The sequence below is a fragment of the Sceloporus undulatus genome, chromosome 3, assembly GCF_019175285.1.
Source record: "Sceloporus undulatus isolate JIND9_A2432 ecotype Alabama chromosome 3, SceUnd_v1.1, whole genome shotgun sequence".
Taxonomy (NCBI): domain Eukaryota; kingdom Metazoa; phylum Chordata; class Lepidosauria; order Squamata; family Phrynosomatidae; genus Sceloporus; species Sceloporus undulatus.
Window position 1 is genome coordinate 142,670,352 of NC_056524.1, and position 17,466 is coordinate 142,687,817.

At 48.0% G+C, this 17,466-nt stretch overlaps 1 long non-coding RNA gene across 1 annotated transcript; it reads right to left on the reverse strand.

Annotated features, from left to right (window-relative positions):
* Positions 1 to 4,172: 4,172 nt before the first annotated feature.
* On the reverse strand, positions 4,173 to 4,970 carry LOC121924890. Its single transcript, XR_006102751.1, has 3 exons — positions 4,880 to 4,970; positions 4,529 to 4,605; positions 4,173 to 4,255 (listed from the first exon to the last, which is right to left on the reverse strand). It is a non-coding gene; the product is annotated as an uncharacterized LOC121924890 (long non-coding RNA).
* Positions 4,971 to 17,466: the final 12,496 nt, after the last annotated feature.

Sequence of the window (17,466 nt, forward strand, 5' to 3'; positions counted from 1 at the left end):
TGTTTTCTTTCAACACCTCATTCTCCATTAGCATCTGCAGCTCAATGGTTTTGCCTTATTTGCGGGCCTAATGCTATCCGTGGGCGAATGAAGACCCATCACCATTGAGAGTTGTTTTCCATAGGGATTATGCTGGTGTCTCCAATAAAGTTGCTCAGACTGGGAGACAGAGTAATGCCAAATAAATAAATAAAAAATAATGATGGGCCATTCTGAAATTCATGAGATGCATTGGCTGAACTAAGCTTTGGTCACTCTCTCATCATTCTGATTGCAAAAACAAGAGCCATTTGAAAAATGGCTGCAAAATTCACTATATGAATAAAGGTGTGTGTTATACTGCAGATGAAGCTCTGGGTTTTATAGGGACGTCGACAAAAGAGTTTCCAAATGGATGCCACCTAGCATAACCATATAAAAGATATTCTGCAGCCTTTCCATCTTGTCTTATTTCTAACAGAAGAAATGCTGAGAAAACATAGGAAGATGGAAAGATGACAGCTGGCAGTCCCTTCATGTAATTTGGTGATTGGCAGAGGGCAACTGCCTCTCCTGGAAACACTGAGGGATAGTAGAGCTGCCTTCATGGATTTGGCCTCATTGGCCACCATTCTGTATCTCCTTGCACCCCTCCTCTACAGTCAAAGCAGAATTTGTAGCCTCTCGTTTTTCAACCCTGAGAATCTTGTCACTACCACGATACATAAATACCATAGCATCTTTTATAATAAAACCTTGAGGAAAAGGGTTTATAAAACTGGTTATTCTACTTGCACATAAATAACATTTTCATTTGATAAAGGAAAAGGGAAGAAAATAGTAAAATAAGATTTAGTAAACAGACATTTTATTGTTTTCAGAATTAAAATAAGGGCAAGGGAAACAAGGCTAGTTTTTACTGGAGCAATGAATTCACTTAAACAAAAAATGAGTCACATTAGTAGAAAAATACAGACATACTCAAAACATGCATGGTACAATGCCTATTCCCGTTTTTCATTTTAAGTGGTTTTTCTTTCTCAGATGTATGTATGGGTGGTGTGACAATGTAAGGAAGCCCCTGCTCATTGGCCAGCAGGACACTTTACACATAGTGCTACATGTGTGCATCTCCTCCCATAGAACACCAAAACCATGGTCAGTAATGGCAAAACTGGATGAGCTGGATTTGGTCACCCTCAACAAGTGATATGAGCAGCAACTATATAGCAGGGAGGGATCTGATAAGGAAAAACTGCCTCTCTGGCACCATTTTGTTCAGTGGAGACCTCATACTAAAGAGGAAAATGTTCACATGCTCATCATCTTGCTAATGGGTCAGAGATTCACTGGTGGCTAAGAGAGTGAGAGGTAAGGCACAGGTTCAAATGTCATTTCAGACAAAGGCCTGGGACAGACGGACTAAAAGTGGCATGCCGCCACCAATACTAGGGTTCCAGAGCTCACAGCATCTGCATGTGACGGTGGTGGCATCATGGTGGTGTCCCGTCCACATGGACACTGCCATGATGATGTAAGTGACATACACCATACAGATGTCTATGTGTGTCGCTTACATCACGAGTGCATCAATGGTGCACTCCTGACATCTGAGCAGCATCAGAAAAAGAACCCAGTTTTCCCAGGTTCTTTTGGGGGGGAAAACGGACGTCTGCAGCCTGCCCTGATGGGGAGGTATGTACCAGGCCAAATACTCACTAGGTTGCTTTAGAGTTAAACAAGCTACTCATTCCTCTCTCAGCCTCAGTGATATGGGATTAGCAATATCTATCTATCTTATCTATTATCTATCTATCTATCTATCTATCTATCTATCTATCTATCTATCTATCTCTACAAACCTCATGGCAGAATACACCCTGAATGATTGCCTGAAGGTGGATTCTGACACCTCAGGCCAGTCGTCCAATGGTCAGCAAAGAGGACAAGGCCCAGGGAAGGATTTGGGACCAGGAGGTGGACAGGTCATTGCCCCTACTGTGGCTCTACTACTTCCAGGTCTCTTCCTCTTCCTCCCCCTCCTCCTCCTTGGGTGTCCAGCATCATTGAGTTCCTTCTGGGGCTCCATGCAGAGTAGTAGTAACATTGGGCCGCCATCCTCTTCTGCTTAAAGGTCAATCGGCGGCTTAGTTGTGGCCGGAGCGTTGGCACAGCATCCCTGGGAAAAGAACAGGCAAAGCAGAGATGTTTCTGGAATGACGCTGTGTCCAGACATCTGCCCCTTAGAGATGGAGAAAGGAAGCAGAGGGGACCCATACTCACCACATTGGGTGCCGTCAAGCATGGTCTGGATCACAGAGCTCATTTCCGGCATGGACCTTGCCAGCAAGACCTTGATGATGTCAATTAGCTCGCTGCGGAGAAAAGAAAACGATGGAGAGGTCCATCTATCTGGACATCAGGACAGAGAAGGAGGGAGAGGCCCATCTATCTGGACATCAGGACAGAGAAGGAGGGAGAGGTCCATCTATCTGGACACCAGGACAGAGAAGGACGGAAAGATCCGTGCAGCCATATCCGGCGCACTTCGCCATTCATCTCCCAGCCTCGTAGCGCAACTTACTCCATGGACATGTGGTCCTTCAGCTTCTGGTGGTCCTCGTCGTGGAGCCTGGATCCAAAAAGCACCACGGCATACAGCAATGTGTTGGATACTAACGACATCCAGACCCCGAGTGTCTTGTCGTTCACCAAGTCCGTCACAAGGAGCCCCAGCGCCTTGAGCGCCTTCGCCTGCGTCGAGATGGAGACCCTGGCATCAGTCGGAGGACAACTCTCCCAAAGGACCAGATGCATGGGTCGGAAGGAAAGACCTCCCCCCCCCCAATTACCTTCCTGATGATGTAGTCTTCCTTCTGTCGTGCTTTCTGAGACGAGTCGTTAACCTTGTGCAGCAGAAAGAATAACGCATGCTCCAGGTTGCAGAGTGAGGAGAAGAGGACGCCGCGCATCATCTTCTCGCAGGCGCTGTTGAGAGAAAAATGGAGTCTTTGCGTGTCCTTCCAGTGCCGTAGATAGAAAACATGCACCAAGGGATGCGTAGGGGAATATATGAACCCATGCGCCTACCTTAACGGCGACTCCAGGTAATGGTTCAGAAGGAGCTCCAGGTGGTTTTCGGCCACGGCGTTGGCGACCTTTTCCGCTGCTGAAGGGCCAAGATGGCTGAACCTTCTGCACAGGTTATGGAGAGATGTCTTCTTCTGTTTGGGGGGAGAAGAAAAGAGTGAGGAAATTAGGTAAACAAACAAACAAACAAATAATGCCATCTACACAACAGATTGATGAACAATGGGTGCACATTGACTCTATTGTGATGGAAGAGGCGCTGTTCATGTGCTCTGCTCCTCCTGGTCAGGAGGCCAAAACGTAGGATGGACGTTTTGGGATCCTTTTCCGCTGCATTGACCGCATGGATCCATGTCCATGTTGGTCACTCTTCCATGGGTCAGCCAGATTTTATCCTTACCGGATTCAAGTTGATCTGGTTGATCCCGAACTTCAGGAAGGCACCCTCTTCCTCCTCAGTGCAAGGGCTTGGCAGGTTCTGGAGTCTGAAATGGCGGCAGGAAGAGCGCATGAGACCCCTTGGGAGCATCCATAAGGCTGCTCCAGAGAGTCCACTGAGGGTATCACAATGGCATCCCTATGGAAGGCTATGGGCTGCGGAAGAGTGCGCTCCTTCCATAGGAAGCACCCAGGCGTTCCTCCGACGCATGGGGCATTAACAGCCGCCATGCCTCCTTTTCGTACCTGGCGAATGCAGACTGGGGCCGAAATTCATCCTTCGCCGCCCCATGCTTCTCATTATGTGCAGCCCAGTCTTTGGTAGCCTAAAAACAAATGGCGCGGGGAAGAGAGAGGTGGAAGCCATCAAGACTCTCTTTCTGCGCACAGAGCAAAAGCAGCATGTTTTTGCCTGAGAGGATGCCTCTCTAGGCATCTCTAGGTCCTCCAGCGCACCTCTGTGGCCAACGTCCGACAGACACTGACCATAGGAGTGCGCCAGGACTTAAGCGTCCATGGATTTTGTTATCCTGGAATCAAACCTTGGCGGATAACAAGGTCCCACTGTGTGTGTGTGTGTGTGTGTGTGCGCGCGTGTGTGTGTGTGTGTGTGTGTATATATATATATATATATATATATATATATATATATATATTATTCCTTACCGAGAAAGAGCGCATCTTTGCACTGCCAATCCTTGGAGTGATGTCCTCCTCCTCAGTGCAGGGGCTTGGCGGCTCCGGAAATCTGAAATGGCAGCAAGAAAAGTTTGGGGTATAAAGTTATTATTATTATTATTATTATTATTATTACTATTATTATTAAAGTTCATGAAATGTGACCCCTTGAGAGCATCCCTCTGGGGCCAGAAGGATGCTCCAGAGAGCGCACTGAGGGCGCCACAAAGTCATCCCTACAGACTTCGGAGGAGTGCGCTCCTTCCAGAAGCGCCCGGACATTACTCCAGGTTTACAACAGCCATCCCTCCCTTGTTGTTGATGCTAATTGCCCCCAGAGTACCTGTCCAAACTGGACTGAGGGCGATGTTCCTTCTTCTCTCTATGCTTCTCGTCGTCCGTGGCGCAGTCATAGGAATCCTAAAAGTAAGTGGCACACACACTCATCCCTCCATATTTGCAGCTTTGATATCCGCGGACTTGATTAATATGTTCTCTCTAGGAATATCAAGGTCCTCCTGCGCAACTCTATGGTCAACTTTAACTAAAGGTGGCACTGAAAGACCTAGAGATTCCTAGGGATTTGTAGCTCCTCCAGTGCAACTCTATGGTCAGTGTCTGTCGGACGTTAACCGCAGAGTTGCGCTGGAGGACCTACAGTGTGTGTGTATAAAATAACTATTAAATTCCTTACCCTTAAAGAGTGAATCTTGTTCGCGCCATTTCTCTGAAGTGCTCCTTCCTTCTCAGCACTTACTGGCTTCAGAGATCTGAAATGGACGCAGGAAACGTTTGTTTGGCAACAGAAAAGTGGGGTACAAATAAAATTATTATTACTATTACTATTACTATTATTATTATTAATGAATGTGACCCTTTGAGAGCATCCTTCTGGGTCCAGAAGGCTGCTCCAGACTGAGGGTACCACATGGCTTCCATAAGCGCCCAGCCACTACTCCAGGGTTACAACAGCCATCCCTCCTGCCAGGTGAGAAGAACTTACCTGCGCGAAACCGAGTGCGGGCGACATTCGTCCTCCACCCGCCAGATATCGTAGTCTAGGTCCTGTGAGAGAAGGCCGAAGGAGGGGGGAACATGAAAAAGGGTACATGGGGCCCGGATCCCAAATCTCTTTCCCTAAGAAAGGGGACAAGGGAGACTCCCAAATGTCCGCCGCCCCTATTAACTTACCCATAGGATGGCAGGCTTCTCCTCAGCGAGGTCCTTTGCCAACTGTTCTTTCTGGACAATGCTGGGGGGAGAGGCAGTACAAAAGTCTGAACGGAAGCCCACCTATGGCTCTTCCATGGCCCACCTATGTCTCCTCTATGGCCCACCCATGGCTCCTCCATGGCCCACCCATGGCTCCTCAATGGCCCACCCATGGCTCCTCCATGGCCCACCTATGGCTCCTCCTTGGCCACCTATAGCTCACCCATGGCCCACCCATGACCCACCCATGGCCCACATGCCCCCTTGCAATCACAGAACCACAGAGTTGGAAGAGACATCCAGTCCAACCCCATTCTGCCATGCAGGAACTCTCAAGCACAGCGTCCCCCGATGGAGACAGAAAGAAAGGTAGCGTTTGTTTATTTATTACCTCCGATCCCCTTCGTTGTCTTCCTTCTCTTCCTCCTCGTCTTTGGCCTCCTCTGTTTCGGGGGAATCCTTTCAAAGGAAAAAAGGTGGAATGAGTATGGACTCTTCTGCGCTGATGTGCAAATGGCATCCAAAGGCACAAGCAAATGCAGAGTGGAAACCGGGTGACGTTACGACACCGGAACATGCGCAGATGAGATATCACTGGACTGTGACTCCCAGTATTCTGGGAATGACAGTCAAGCCACACCGGATCAGCAAACACGGTACGTTCGCGGAAAAAAACATAGGACGTTACAAAATGGAAGCCAAACCACCGTCACCCTTTTTGTTTGTAATGGAGGACATTTTGGAATTCAAGTCAAAATGTAGGACATGCCCTGGGAAAGGACGACGCCTGGCCACCCTCGAGAGGAAGCGTCAGGGCCTGGCCAAAGGTCATGGATACTTCTCAGGCTCTCCTTACCAAAAAAGCACGGTGGACCTGTGCGACGACCACTATCTGCGACGAAGAGGGATGGATGCCCGCGGTCAAACCCTCCAATGGAGACTGCTGGACATCTGCGGTCAGCTCCCGTGATGGAAACTGAGGGACATCCATGGTCAACTCCTTCCACAGAGGGGGATAGACGTCCACGGTCAGCTCCTCCAACAGAGAGGGATCGATGTCCGCGGTCAACTCCTCCCACAGAGGGGGATGGACATCTGCGGTCAACTCCTCCAACAGAGAGGGATCGATGTTCGCGGTCAGCTCCTCCGACGGAGAGGGATGGATGTCTGCGGACAACACGGCGATGTCTTCCACCACTTCCTCCTCGAAGTGGGTTGATTGCGTCTTCTTGCGTCTGCAATGGGGACGGGAAAAGGTCATGAAACATGACCACTCCAGCACCACTGACCGTCTCTCCTGTCCAGCAACGTGGCACTCTGGTGGGTTTTGGGGACTCTGTGGCCATGTTTTGGAAGAGTTTATTCCTATTATGGGTGACCGCTTCTTTCATTCAGATATATACGGGTGTGTGTGTGTGTGTGTGTGTGTGTGTGTGAAGGGAGGGAGGGCGGGAGGGAAGGAAGGAAGGAAGAGGAGAAGGAAGGAAGAGGAGAAGGGAGGCAGGAAAGACAGGAGGGAAGGAAGGAAGGAAGGAAAAGGAGAAGGGTTGAAGGAAGGAAAGAAGGAAGAAGAGAAGGGAGGAAGGAAGGAAGGAAGGAAGGAAGGAAGGAAGAGGAGAAGGGAGGCAGGAAAGATGGGAGGAAAGGAAGGAAGGAAGGAAGGAAGAGGAGAAGGGATGAAGGAAGGAAAGAAGGAAGGAAGAATGGAAGGAAGGAAGGGGAGAAGGAAGGAAGAGGAGAAGGGATGAAGGAAGGAAAGAAGGGGAGAAGGGAGGAAGGAAGGAAGAGAAGGAAGGAAGGAAGGAAGGAAGGAAGGAAGGAAGGAAGGGAGGGAGGGAAGGAGGGAGGAAGTAGGGAGGGAAATGAGGAAAGAAAGCGGAAGGGAGGGATAGAAGGAAGGAAGGAAGGAAGGAAGGAAGGAAGGGGGAACTTACCTTCGAAGACGCCTGGGGACGTCCTCGTCCTCCTCATCTTTCGGCCGTATATTACACGAGAAGAACTTGACAGTCTTCCTGACAGTCTTCCCGATGGACTTCCTGACGGCCTGCGGAGGAGATGAATGAGAGCCAAGGAAGGGATGGCCAGCCAAAGCCAGGACCCCAGTGGTCACCTCTGGCCTCCCTCCCTCCAGCCACCCGCTTGATCTCTTCCCAAGCCGTCTCTGGCCTGTGGGACCACTCACCTTGAGAAAATTCTCTCCGCGCGCCATGGCGGCACTGAGAACTCGAATGGCCACAGGTCAAGATGCCCTCCACGAACTGGTCAAGCCGCTGTCCAGAAGGGCACTGACTGGCGTCCAACGGCCGCACTGGCCTCAGCTGCATTCTAGAGCAGAACACGGAACCCAAGGCAGGCATGGAACCTTTTCAAATGGAAACAAGGCTTGGGGCTTCTCTCCACATCATGGTTGCCATGCACTTCTCTAGGTTCGGACTATAGGACCCTTAGGAGAGAGACCCTTCCAATACATAGGATCCTATGTATCCCCGTGTCTCATTAATACATTAATATAATCTATAACCTTCAGTGTCCCATATATGATCATTAATATAATCTATAACCTTAAGTGTCCCACTAAAACAATATATAACCTTCAGTGTCCCATATATGACCATTAATATACGTAATCTATAACCTTCAGTGACCCATACATGAGTTGGAAGAAACCACAAGGGCCATCCAGTACAACCCCCTGCCATGCAGGAACTCTCAATCAAAGCATATCCAACAGATGGCCATCCTCTGTTTAAAGATCTCCAAGGAGGGAGACTCCATCATTCTCTGAGGAAGGAGTGTGTTTCACTGTTGAACAGCCCTTACTGTCAGGAAGCTCTTCCTAATGTTGAGGTGGAATCTCTTTTCCTGTACTGTAGTTTGCATCCATTGTTCCAGGTCCTGTTCTCTGGAGCATCAGAAAACAAGCATGCTCCCTCCTCAATATGACATCCCTTCAAATATTTAAACAGGACTATCATATCAGCTCTTAACCTTCTTTTCTCCAGGCTAAACATCCCCAACTCCCTAAGCCGTTCTTCATAGGGCATGGTTTCAAGACCTTTCACAATTTTATTCACCCTTCTTTAGACATGCTCCAGTTTCTCAACATCCTTTTTGAATTATGACACAGGTCCAAAACACACTGCAGAAATATTCAATTTTGAGTACTACTTTAACTACCCTGACTCAATGTTAGGGAATTTTGAGAACTGTAGTTTTGTGCAACATTTAGCCTTCTTTGTCAGAGAGCTGTGGTGCCACAATAAACTACAGTTCCAAGAAGATGAAGCATCTAGACCGGGCTCTACAGGCTAATGGTTGTTCCAGTTCAGACATAACAGAATCATAGAATTGGAAGAGACCTCAAGGGCCATCCAGTCCAACCGCCTGCCATGCAGGAAATCCAAATCAAAGCATCCCCGACAGATGGCCATCCAGCCTCTGTTTAAAGACCTCCAAGGAGGGAGATTCCACTACACTCCGAGGGAGTGTGTTCCACTGTCGGACAGCCCTTACTGTTCGACAGGGCTGCCAGACCCAGAAAAACCCAGAGGAGTGAAGACAAGCAACCACCCAACGGGAAGGTGGTTAAAGAGGTCACAGACAGAATAGTGAAACTGGTGAGGTAACATAACCTCCAAATGGTTTACAAACCAACCAAGAAAATCCAGCAAATGCTGTGCTCAGAGAAGGACAAGAGAGACCCTCTCACAGCTGTGGGAGATTACCGCATACCATGCAGCTGCAGACAAGTCTACATAGGAACCACCAAACGCAGTGTTCAAGCACGAATCAAGGAATGTGAGAGACACTGCAGACTGGGTCAGCCAGAAAAATCAGCAGTTATAAACATCCTGGGCACAAAATGTTGTTTGAAAACATTGAAATTCTGGACCATGCCAATAACTATCGGGTCAGAATGCACAGGGAAGCCATTGAAATCCACTTCAACAGGAGAAGAAACCCTTAAGTGAACAAAGTTTGGTTACCAGTCCTGAAAAACAGCAAAATCAGGACTCAGCAAATGCAAATGAGAAACAATCAGGGATCAAGGGATTTCCCAGCAGACAATGATCACTAATTAAACAGACACTAATCCTCTTTGCATATCCTCCCACCCAGAGGCCTCTGCCGTCAACAACAGAATAATACACAGATTCTTATACTCCTCCCTACCCAGGGTCACACAGTGTGTGTGTGTGTGTGTGTGTGTGTGTATTTCTTCTTTGTGGTCTCTGCGAATCATACAAATGGGTTGTACTGCACCTGCGCAGTGCTGTTTGGAAACTTCTGGAATCACTGGGCAAAGTAAATAGGCAACTTTTAGCAACTTTTTGCCAGTAGCTCCGCCCATCCCTGGTTTCCCACTCTTTCCCCGGTTCCTTTTTTTCCGCAGTGTTAGCTGCTTCAGGGAACTTCGCTCATCTAGCTATTGGATCACTGTTTCGACTCGGACTGGTTTTTTTTTTTACAATTCCTCGATCTTGACATCCACCTGACTTGGCCTGTTTGACTACGGATTTGTTGATGGATTCTACTACGATGCCCCACCGTTTAAGAAATGCTACGTGTGCGGCGGCAAAATCCTCGGACAAGACCCGCACTTTTCCTGTCTCTTGTGCCTCGGAGAGGCCCCCAACCCGAAATCTTGAGCGCCGTGTAAGTCTCTGACACCGCAGGCAAGGAAGAACCAGGAGTCGCGCTTGAGGGCCGCCTTGTACCAGAAGGTACTTACGTCCGCTCCCTGACCCTATATCTCCTGATTCGGTCCTGGTGACTTTGATTCCTATGGCCCAGAGGTCCACCACTGAGCCAAGTGCCATTCTCCCCGAGGGGGACGTAGGGTCTGAGAGAGCCATGGAGAAGTCGAAGACCTCTAAGAAGGACAAATCTAAACACAAGGACTCCAGCTCTAAGAAATCTGTCTTGACCCATAAGGATTTGAGTTCCCTGAAGGGTTCTAGCTCTAAATCCTCATCTTCTCATGCTTCCCACTCCAAGAGGGTGCGCATGGTATCACCAGAGGGCTCTCATTCGGCCTCTAAGCATCCTTGGATGGAATCTTCCGAATCCCATTCCACTTCCAGACATCGCACCTCTTCTAGGGACTGGCCTTCCTCCGTCCCGTGCCTCGGTATGGAAGACTCCCTCAAAGGCCGTTGACACCGAGCCCCTTCGAGCTCGACACGCAACTACCTCAGTGTCTGTTGCCTACCTGCTGACGTCTTTTTGCCATCTTGCCGAGGATGTCATAGAGGTTCTGCCGCAGGTGTCCCATTCTGATTCGTCTGAGGACCGCCGTTCTCCAACTCCGGTTGCACGCACCATCATTCATCAGGTTGAAGTCCACTAGCCCCTGCGGCAACTTCCCCAGGTTGAGCTGGATTTCTTTTGTGACAGTGAGGCGGACAGATATTATATGTTGGTGAGCCATGATTCAGTGCAGCGGCGCCTAGGCCTTACTTTCTCTGTTCCGGCCAAGCCCTTGTCCAGGCCTCATAAACCAACCCTGACGTCTCATGAAATCTCGGTTCTCTTACGGACCTCGGCTTCAGTCACGGTCTCAGCCCAGCCTCGTGATTTGGATGTCATCAATCTTTCTGATTCCGAACGTGAGGGTTCTCTTCATGGCTCTATCGCCATGATTTGGGCTCTTCTTATGATGCAGGGCACCAGACTTCTTCTCAGGAGTTCTCCCAGCCTGGTTCTGCTTCCCCGACGGACGATGTCCGAACCTTCGCCGAACATGTTATCAAGATGGGGAATGCTCTTGATCTTCAGATCACGCAGACAGAAGACGAGGCTTCAGACCCCCTCGAAAAGTGAATCTATGGGAAGGTCCCGACACCGCTGTCCATTCCGATGCCCCCTTCGCTGGAAAAGCTTGTGAAACATTCTTGGGATGCACCAGCCTCCACTGCCTCCAGCAATAGGAAGATTGAGGCCCTTTATAGGATCACGCCTTCCCAACCTTCCTGGTTCTTCGGCCATCCAAAGCAGAATTCGACCATAGTGGAGGGCTCACAGCAGTCCTTTACCCCCAAGGCTTCTTCCTCTCCAGCTGATCGCGAGGCAAAGAAAATTGATGGGCTGGATAAGAAGGCTTACTTCTCATTAGCACTGGGATCAAAGTGGCCAACTATAACGCCTGTATGGGGGCGTACATATAGTGCCTTATGGAAAGGATTTTGCCCTTGATCCCGGACGTCCCCAATGAGACCCAAGGTGTGCTGACTGAGATTCGAGATGAAGCCCATTCCATTGGCAGTCGGCCTGCCACTCAACAGATTGCTTGACCAAGTCTATGGCAGCTGCTATAGCTCTCAGGAGGCATGCATGGCTTCAATCCTCTGACTTGAACCAAAATGCTAAGTCGACTATAGAGGACATGTCCTTCGATAAGGCTGGGCTGTTCAATCACGAGACAGATGAGCGGTTGAACTTCAAGTATAGGATGAAGACGGCGAGGAAGAAGCATGGTTTGTCCACCCCCACTCCGCAGGAGGTTTGGTGGCCAGCACCATTGGTATGGCCAGAGGTCCTTCCAACAGGACTGGCCCTACCAGTGCCCAGACCAGCAGAGACAACGTTATTCATCTCAGTCTTCTTCCTCTTCTGGCCGTCATTCGGGCCCGCCTCGGTACCGCAAAAACTACCGCAAGCAGGACACCGACTGGGCCAAAAAGAGATCTTGAAGGGGTGCTGCGTACTCTGTCACCCCCCTCCATTTCTTCCTGGAGATCTTAAGACCCTTCTTTAACACCTGGGCCAGTATAACATCTGACTCGTGGGTACTTGACATCGTCTGTAGGGGTTATGCCCTCAAGTTCAAAGAGCTCCACCCGACTGGAGCTGTTGTTTCCACCTTCTCCTCAGACACCCTTCTGGACGAAGTATGCACCTTGCTTGTAAAGGGCACGATCTTGTCCATTAATCCTTCTGAGGCTCCTAGATGCTTCTTTTCCAGATATTTTACCATCCCCAAGTCTGATGGTGGCATTAGGCCAATTTTGGACTTGAGAGCCTTGAACTCTTATTTGGCTTATCGTCAATTTCGCATGGTAACCCTTGCTTCTATTTTGCCCTTGTTACACCAGGGCCTGTGGTTTGCAACCATCGACTTGAAAGACACATATTTCCATGTGGGGATCCGGGAGAGTCATCGCAGATTCCTAGCCTTCACCGTCGGCCCCGACTTCTACCACTACAACGTCCTTCCCTTTGGCCTCTCCACAGCTCCGATGAACTTGGCCTGTCTGGTTGGAGTGAAGTGGGACTTCTCTTCATTGACGACCAGTCCGAGGGAGTCCAAAAGGTGCAAGGCGAATGAGACTGCCTCTCGGAGCTCCTGCTGTGAGTCGGCGGCAAACAACCAGTCGTCCAGGTAAGGGAAGACTCTGTAGCCCTTCTGATGAAGGTATGCCACCACTGGTGCCATGCACTTCATGAAGACCCTCGGAGCCGTGGCAAGGCCAAAGGGGAGCATGTTGTAGTGGTACGCGGTGGAGCCGACGGCGAAGGCGAGGAATCTCCGGTGGGACTCCCAAATTCCGATGTGGAAGTAGGCATCCTTCAAGTCGACCGTCGCGAACCACAGGCCCTGGTGGAGAAGCGGCAGAATAGAAGCCAAGGTTACCATCCGGAACCGGCGGTATTCAAGGAAAAAGTTCAACTCCCTCAAGTCCAAGATGGGTCTGATGCCCCCATCCGCCTTCGGTACCGTGAAGTACCTGGAGAAAAAAGCCCTGGAGCATTGTTCGGGCGATAAAGGGGAGATTGCCCCCTTGTACAGCAAAGTGCGCACTTCAACGATTCGAATCCGCACCCTTGTGCATGCTCATTGTGGCTCTGGATGCTATCCTCCTTCCCTGCCCCTTCCTTAGCTGTCATCTTTCATCAGGGTGAAGGAGCAGGCAGGAGATGATGGGATAGGTCACAGGGGGTCACTGGGGCCAGGATCGGGATGAAGGAGCAGGCAGGGGATGATGGAATAAGTCGCAGGGGGTCACTGGGGCCAGGATTGGGATGAAGGAGCAGCCAGAGGATGATGGGATAGGTTGCAGGGGGTCACTGGGGCCAGAATCAGGATGTTAAGGAGCAGGCAGGGGATGATGGGATAGGTGACAGGGGGTCACTTGGGCCAGGATCAGGATGAAGGAGCAGGCAGGGGATGATGGGATAGGCCACAGGGGGTCACTGGGGCCAGGATCGGGATGCAGTAGCAGTCAGGGGATGATGGTATACACCACAGGGGGTCACGGGGGCCAGGATCAGGATGCAGGAGCAAGCAGGGGATGATGGGATAAATTGCAGGGGGTCACTGGGGCCATGATCGGGATGAAGAAGCAGGCAGGGGATGATGGGATAGGTGGCAGAGTGAAGGAGGGGAGCAGATTGGTGTGTAGGAGCAGGCAGGGGATGATGGGATAGGTCGCAGGGTGGCAGAGGGGGCGAGGTGGCATGAAGGAGGAGAGGATGAAGGAGCAGGATGCAGGGGGCCAAGGGGGTGACATCGGAGTGATCTTCCACACCAGACCAATTCAAAGTGAAATTGAAGTGAGCTTAGAAGCAGATTTTGGTGAATTCGCTTCTTTCCGAATTCATCAAAATGGGGAGTCACTTTGGGATCACTGCGGAAGTGCCACGGAAGGATCTCCCATAGAAAGGAATCGCTTCTGATAACACATTCATGTTATGATGTGAATTCGCATTGTTGGACCCACAGTCACGTCGGGTCTGAGCTGCAAAAAGTTCCAAAAACCTCCATGTGATAAACACCTCTGTCTTCATGTGGAACAGAGCTTTAAAGAGTCCTGACCAGTCTTAGCATTCTCAGGCTTCAATGTTGTGTGGGTGGCTATGGCATAGTGGCATCTTTATGACTGAATATCAGATACCAGTCTATGGATAAGAATGCACTCTTCTCTGTGTGCAAGAGGCCAGGTCTCAGAGGCCATCCTGGGGGGCCAAATCTTAAGGGAAGTGGATATCCTGAGAGGTCTTTCTTTAGCCAAATCCTTCCCCCTGAACTATTAACGCAGGGACCTCTTCTTCTGAACATGAGGGACCAGGATGCTGGGCTATGAGACAGTGAGAAGTATGAGTGCAGGGGAAAGTCTCTCTCTCTCTCTCTTTCTCTCTCTCTGTGTGTATGTGGTGTGTGTGTGTGTGTGTGTGTGTGTGTGTACATGTTCATTTTCAGTTATACTATGCTAGGATGACTCTCATTCCCCAATAAGGACATAAATTGCACAATTCACACTCAGACTAAGAGTCCATTGAATTCACTCTTGAGCTGAGACAAACTGTGGGGCTATAAGAAGATATGAAGTGAAAGGCCTGAGCCCCATCCCATTTTTGTCTTTATTTTATAATAATAATAATAACAACAACAACAACAACAACAACAATAATAATTTGTTTTATTTATATACTGCTATTCCAAAGATCATAGCGGTGAACAGCAAGTAAGCTAATTAGCAAGTAAGCTAATTTTTTTTAGCAGAGGCTGAAATATACAGAAGCAGAAAGATTCTAAACCTGAGGGCTCTCTTTAGCTGTTAGGACATTTGGTAAATTTATCCTCTATCCACTTGGCTAATCTCAATTTTAAGCCTTCTCATGCAGTGGCCGTGCCCCCATCTAATGATACGAATGTCCATATAACTTAATGCTGTATCACAGGAAGATGTGCTTTCATTTGTGTATCATATACATATGAACCTAGTGCCAATAAATTTCACTAGGAGATGCTGCGTGGCGATATTGTGGGAGAGAAAGTCTTCCCTGCTATTTTTTGACATCCATACCTATCCACCCTGCCTTCCCCTCCAAATGCTTTGCTCCAAATGCTTTGAGCCTTTTTACCCAAATGTTTCTCAAATTGTTATGAACAGTATTCTGGATCCATGTGAATGCCTTCTTTGTCTTATAGGCATGCCCTGCTCATGAAAACTTTCTGTTGTGACTTGTCGTCATATAGGGAAGCTCAGTGTAGTCTCATGCACTGGACACAATCCTGGTGTAAATTCTTTTGTGCAAAGCATGTGGGGAAACAATGGCAGCAGTGACACAATAGTCTCCATTTATTTCATGAGGGATTTTACTGGAGACCTTCCTTCTGGATAGTGCTCATTATGGGTATCTGTGGCAACCGAGCACTAACAACAACAACAATGACAACAACAACAACAACAAGAACAACAACGCATGGATGTATAAGAAGTAAATGTGCAACATGCAGGAAGTCAAAATGCTGCTACAATCTAAACTGTCTAGAGCCTGTGGTATTGATATTCTGTACTTCTTAGAGTTAAATGTTTTCACCTTAACAGATATATTCCCAGATGAAAAGACTGCTTGATATAATAGCAAGCGATCTGTACTGAACCCAAACATCTACTGATTACTAGGGTGGGTTGAAATACTGAAAGCTATTACAGTATTTTAGGAACCTGTAATATCCACTATTACTTCCCCATGTGAGAGTCCTTAGACTGACTTGCCATTGCCCCATTTCTTCTTCTTTGGCAAATAAATATTGTAGTGTATCCAATACAATCAGCAGAGTATAACCACAGAGTAAGAGGTTTAGCACAGATAATTAAAGCCAAGCATTCCCCACTGTAACAATTACAAGTACTTGCAAAAACAATGACAAGGTCAACATGTGAATGGAAGGCATCAATCAGGGATTACAGTGCCTCAATGAAACAATAAGTGAACACTTTGGAAAGGAACCAACACTGGAAAGAAATGGCTTTCTGGCACATATGTTTTCTTAACAACATAAATGTGGAGCAAAAGCACATTTAGTACATTCGACTAATTAAGGCCAATTCTTTTCCTACTCCTTGGGACTTATAGCTGCCCCTTTGCACTGAGAATGACTAGGGCAACATAGGTTTTTCAACTGGAATCTTTCTGTCTAAATGTTCCAAATGGTCTAAACTATCTTTCTGTCTAAACATTTTGGTAGATGATTTGATTTAGTTCTGGTGCTGCAACAAAAGTAACCCATTCCTGTTATTGTTACAGATTTGACAGGTAATCTGTTACTGTTACTTGTTACAATGTTGGAAAACAATGTAACTTGCTGCATCGTTTCTGTTGCTGTCCATTACTTTTCTATGACCTTTTGTTATCTGTTGAGAGAAAAACTCTTGATTCCATTCAAATTGGCTCTAAAATGTCCTTCAAAGAAATCTTTGAAAGACGTTAGAAATAATTACATGTTACACAACATCACAGTAACGTGACTGTCCTTCATTATGTTGTTTTGGAGATGTAACTTCATGACTCATCAATTAGTTACAGGCAGCCATGTTATTTGTAACTTATTACTTCCAAGCTTTGGAAAAAAACACTAATGAGTTTAATTAACAGGCCATTACACAACAAATTAATTCCTTCCCCTCCCAACAGTAACAAGAATAAATTATTGCCCCCCTTTATATCTATCAGCATGAATGAATCATAGAATCATAGAAATATAGAATCATGGAGTTAGAAGGGGGCCACAAAGGGCCATCCAGTACAACCTCCTGCCATGCAAGCACTCCCAACAGATGGTCATCCAGAGGCAGCATATTCTATTGCCAAACCGCTCTTACATTCAAGAGGTTCTTCCTACTGTTTAGGTGGAATCTCTTTTCTTGCAGTTTGCATCCATTGCTCCATGTCTTATTCTCTGGAGCAGCAGAAAATAAGCTTGCTCTATCCTCAATATGACATCCTTTCAAATGTTTAAACAGGGCAATCATATCGCCTCTTTACCTTCTCTTCCCCTGGCTAAATGTACCCTAAGCTGCTCCTCATAGGTCATGACTTATAGATCTTTCACCATTTTGCTTGCCCTCTTCTGCACACGCTCCAGTTTGACAACATCCTTTTTGAATCATAGTGATCAGAACTGGACACAGTACTCCAGATGAGGTCAGACCAAAGCAGAATACAGTACAGTGGTACTATCACTTCACTTCTAGACACTATGCTTCTATTGATGCAGCCTAGAATTCACATTGGCTTTTTGGGCTGTTGCAACATACTGTTGACTCAAGTTCAGCTTAAGCT